This window comes from Sapajus apella, unplaced genomic scaffold, assembly GCF_009761245.1.
Source record: "Sapajus apella isolate SASKATOON/1434 unplaced genomic scaffold, GSC_monkey_1.0 scaffold9, whole genome shotgun sequence".
Taxonomy (NCBI): domain Eukaryota; kingdom Metazoa; phylum Chordata; class Mammalia; order Primates; family Cebidae; genus Sapajus; species Sapajus apella.
Window position 1 is genome coordinate 11,820,012 of NW_022436949.1, and position 5,741 is coordinate 11,825,752.

The following is a 5,741-nucleotide window of genomic DNA, read 5'->3' on the forward strand; positions in this document are numbered from 1 at the left end:
GCCAGATTAATAAAAAAGAAAAGAGAGACGAATCAAATAGATGCAATAAAAAATGATAAAGGGGATGTTGAACATTTTTTGATACGTTTGTTGGTCATTTGTATATTTTCTTTTGAGAATTGTCTATTCAATTGCTTAGCTCACTTTTTGATGGAATTGTTTTTTTCTTGCTTATTTTCTTATGTTCCTTATAGATTCTGAATATTAATTCTTTGTCAGATGTATAGATTGTGAAGATTTTCTCCCAATTTGTGGGTTGTCTGTTTACTCTGCTGACTGTTCCTTTTACTGTGCAGAAACTTTTTACTTTAACTGAGTCCCACCTATTTATCTTTGTTTTTGTTGCATTTGCCTCTGGGTTTTTGGTCATGATGTCTTTGCCTAAGCCAATTTATATAAAGGTTTTTCTAATGTTTTCTTATAGAATTTTTATAGACTTAGGTCTTAGATTTAAATTTTTGATTCATCTTGAGTTGATTTTCACGCAAGGTGAGAGATGAAGATCCAGTTTCATCCTCCTACATGTGGCTTGCTAATTATCTCAGCAATATTTGTTGAATAGGCTGTCCTCTCTGCCTCTTCATATTTTTGTTTGCTTTGTCAAAGATAACTTAGTTGTAATTATTGGGATTATTTCTGGAGTTCACTATTTTGTTCCATTGGTCTATGTGCCTATATTTATGACAAAACCATGCTACTTTGGTGAGTATATCCTTAAACTATACTTGAAGTCAAGTAATCTGGTGCCTCAAGATCTGCTCTTTTTGCTTAGGTCTCTCTTTGGCTATGCAGGATCTTTTTTCAACCCATATGAATTTTAGAATTTTTTTTTTAGATCTGTGAAGAATAATGGTATTTTGATGCAAATTGCATTGAATTGGTAGATTGCTTTTGGCAATATGGTCATTTTCACAATATTGATTCCATTGATCCATGAGCATGGGATGTGTTTCTATTTGTTTCTATCATCTATAATTTCTTTCAGCAGTGTTTTGTAGTTTTACTTGTAGAGGTCTTTCACCTCTTTGGTTAGCTATATTCCCAAATATTGTATTATTATTGTTACCCTTATTATTTTGCTGCTATTTTTAAAGGGGATGAGTTCTTGATTTGATTCTCAGCTTGGGTGCTGCTGGTGTACAGTAGAGCTATTGGTTTGTGTGCATTAATTTTGTATCCTGAATCTTTCTGAATTTATCAGTTCTAGAAGCTTTTTGGATGAGTCTTTAGGGTTTTTGAGGTCTGCAATCATATCAACAGTGAAGAGGGACAGTTTAATTTCCTTTTGGCCAATTTGTATGCCCTTTATTTCTTTTTCTTGTCTAATTGCTCTGGCTAGGACTTTAAGTACTGTGTTCAATAGAAGTGGTCAGAAGAGCTGGGCACAGTGGCTCATGCCTGTAATCCTAGCACTTTGGAAGGCTGAGACAGGCAGATTGCTTGATGTCAGGATTCAAGACCAGCTTGGTTAACATGGTGAAACACTGTCTCTACTAAAAATACAAAAATTAGCCAGGCATGGTGGCAGGCCCTATAGTCCCAGTTACTCAGGAGGCTGATGCAGGAGAATCACTTGAACCTGGGAGGCAGAGGTTGCAGTGAACCGAGATCATGCCATTGCACTGCAGCCTGGGCAACAAGAGCTAGATTTTATCTAAAAAAAAAAAAAGTGGTAACAGTGGGAACTTTTTCTTGTTCCAGTTCTCAGGGGGAATGCTTTCAACTCTTGCCCATTTGGTTGGCTGTGGATTTGTCATAGATGGCTTTTATTACATGGAGGTATGTTCTTTGTATGCCAGTTTTGCCAAGGGTTTTAATCATAAACTAATGCTGAATTTTGTCTAATGTTTTATCTGCATCTATTGAGGTGATCATGTGATTATTTTTTAAAATTCTGTTTATGTGGCGTATCAAATTTATTGACTTGTTTATGTTAAATTATCCCTGTATACCTGATATGAAACCCACTTGATCATGGTGGATTATCTTTTTGATACGCTGTTGGAGTCAGTTAGCTAGTATTTTGTTAAGGATTATTGCATCTTTGTTTATCAGGGATATTCATCTGTAGTTTTCTTTTTCTGTTATGTCCTTTTCTTGTTTTGATATTAGGGTAATACTGACTTCATAGAATGATTTAGGGAGGATTCCCTCTCTATATATATTGTGAAATAGTGCTGATGGAATTCCCACCAATTCTTCTTTGAATGTCCAATAGACTTCAGCTGTAAATTCATCTGGTCCTGGCATTTTTTGTTGGTAATTTTTTTATTGCCATTTCAATCTTGCTGCTTGTTATTGGCCTCTTTCAGCATTTCTAATTCTTCCTCATTTAAGTTAGGAGGGTTATATATTTCCAGGAATTTCTTCATCTTCTCTAGGTTTTTTGGTTTATATGCATAAGTGTGTTGATAGTAGTCTTGAATAATCTTTTGTATTTCTGTGGTGTTGGTTGGAATGTCTTCCATTTCATGTTTCTTTGTACTTATTTGTATGTTCAAGCTTCTTTTCTTTTTAATTTTCCTAACGGTGTATCAATTTCATTTAACTTTCCAAAGAACCACCTATGGGGAAAGGTGGGTGTTAGACAGGGTTCTCTAGAGAGATAGAACTAATGGAATATATATATGTATATATATATATATATATATATATATATATATAGAGAGAGAGAGAGAGAGAGAGAGAGAGAGAGAGTTTGTTGAGTATTAGCTCACATGATTACAAGGTCCTACAATAGGTCATCTGTAGGACCCCCCCCTTTTTTTTTGCATATTACACTTCTCTGATTGAAATCTCCATTCTTTAATTTATTATCTGTCTCTTATTCTTGTTTCGGAATCATGTTAATCATGTATACTCCTCTTTGCCAGTTAAATGAATTACTTTCAAGTTTTTAATTTTTGCTGTCTGAATTCATAGTAACTTTTAATTGTATGATGTAACACTCATAAAACATACAGGCTTTTGATTTCATAAGCATCCATAGAGGGTTCATTCTGTTTTTCCTAGATAGTTAAGGGTGGCAGAAAATCACCTTAATCTAATTAGAGGCTGCCTGATTAGTGTTTTGACAGTTTTGGTACTAGTTCATCACTGCTCCAAAGGCTGAGCTATTTAAGACTTACAGTTGAGAGCCTTCTGAGACCTTTTGTAAGGACTTCTTTTCTCCACAGTTTCAAATAATAACAGAATAATTAAACTTAGCTTTTTAACCTTCTGTTTTAACAGCTTTGGAATTTGAAAAAAAAAATGTGTCTACAGATAATTTGACACTGTTACTTTTCTCTGCCCCCTTTTCTCACCAGAATTTGAAGGTTCACATTGTTCAGTTTTCTATTATCTATCAGCTATCTACCATCTATGTAACTATCATAACTTTGTGAGACCACCAAAATGTTGCCTTCTTTCTCTGAAACTTAGGATTGTTTCTCTGACACTTTACCTAAATCTTCACATTTTTGTCTCTTAAGTACAATCAACAGATGTCTGAGGGGTGATGGGAAATATCACAACAGAATATTTGCTTGTGTCTGGCAGTTCACTCTTTTCTAAGATTTGTTTTTTTCAAGTCCAGTTGTCTCAATTACTTCAATACTTTTTTCCTTCTTTTCAGAAATGCTCTTTTTCCTTTTCCCGTTTTCTTTTTAATAAACCTTTAAATTTAAAATTATTTAAGATTTACATAAAAAGTTGTGACTATAGTATGGAGAGTTGTCATATGCTTGTGTTCCTATTATAAACATCTTACATTATTTGGTACATTTGTAACAATTTTAAAAAACCTGTTATTATTAATTATTGTTATTTTTATCTGATGTCTATGCCTTATTTTTTAGATTTACCTAATGCTTTTTATGTACCAATATCCCATTTGTGAGATCACATGACATTTATTCATCACATCTACTTAGACTTCTCTGGACTGTAAGTGTTCCTTATCAACTTTTAATGTTTTTTCAAGTACATTTTTACACATTGTCAAACTTGTCCAATAGTTATTTGTAGCAGTTTCACAGGATCCTTGGGGTGTCATTTATCCAACCGGAAACCTCTGTGGCTGGTGGCACCTATGCCCAAGTTTTGCTTGGGCCCACTGGACTCATTCCTCCCACTTGGCCTGGCTAGCTGTGCTTGGCTTGTGCTATAGGACTGGATCCCATGCCTGTCACGGGTGAGCCAGGCACAGAGAAGCGAGGGGTGTGTGAGCTAGTGAGTGTTGGGTCTGGCCATCGGGCACAGCCAAGTGCATTGGCTGCTGTGGGGCAGGCAACTCCAGGTGTCAGCATGGGAACTGGCTCCCTGCAAGGTTGCAGCTGGACAAGGCATACTGCAAGCAGCTTCCAGAGTTGGCACAAGAGAATGTGGTGGCACCTACAAGCTTGGAGATGCCAGGAAACACAAGGACCCAAAAAGGGCATCACAGCCCTGGCTCAGAGATCTCCTAGGTTTGGGCTACTCAAAGGGCCACAGATCTTCTCTGCTCCTCGTTGCCTACAACATAGCAAACAAGGGACATGTTTCAGCCCTGTTCATATTACAGTTCTTTCAGCCCCATTATTTGGCAGATCTCAAGTTCTTGTCCCACATTTAGGAAAAATGAGGTACATGGACAAATGGAGGGTGAGCAAGGCAAAGGAAGTGCTTTACTGAGTGGCAGAATGCTCAGAGAAGACCTGTATTGGGTAGCTCATTTCTGTAGTCAGGTTGTCCTATTTTCTGCTCAGCTCTCAGAAGATTAGAGACCCACAGTTGGTAGCTCCTCTCTGCAGGTGGGTTGTCCTGCTTTCTGCTCAGCTCTCAGCAGATTCGAGACATGCAGTTGGTAGCTCCTTTCTGCAGGCAGGTCATCCCATCAAGTGCCCAAGTCTGACTGAGTCCAGGGTTTTTATGGGATTCAGAGAATAAAAAATACATGTTGAATGGTCCACAGGCAGTAATAGGCAAGCTCAGAAAAAGCACCGTAAGTTCCCATTCTGGTCCATGGAACAGGAAGCCCACCCCCCAAGTCTCAGGCCATTTCTGGCTTGAAGGTGGGGTTTCACCCAGTACCGGCCCCTTTCTGCCCAGGAGCCTGTCTGCTTCCTGCTGTCATTAACCTGTCATCCATGGTGCCCACAGTGCCCAGGGTGTTTGTGCCAAGGGGTGCCTGCAGGCCCACATTGAGCCACCCCTAGCCTCCCTCTTGGCCTCCTTCCAGTGCTCATCACTTCCCAAAGTCTGGAGGGAGCCTATGCAGTAGGATCCTGTTGTGTTAGTTCTTCCCTGAGTGTGTGAACACCTGATTGGGTCATGACAGTGCCCAGGCTTGCCCACAGCTTTGCTCTGAAATCAGGTTGAGCACCGAGAGCATGCAGAGGCCAGGCAGTGGGAGCAGGCACTTCTGAGCCTATAGGGAAAAGTGGGTGTTAGTCAGTGTTCTCTAGAGGGATAGAACTAATGGAATATATATATTTAAAATATTTATTTATATTTGTTATATTTATATTTATATTGATTATAATATTATATTTATAATACATTTATATTAATATAATATTTACATATTTATGTATTATATTTATATTTAAAATATATTTAAATATAAATATTTTATATTTATGTAAAATATTTATATTTAAATATAATAAATATTTATATTTATTATATTTAAATATTATATTTAAATATAAATATAATCATATTTAAATATTAAATATTATATAAATATTACATAATATTTATATTTAAATATGTTATTA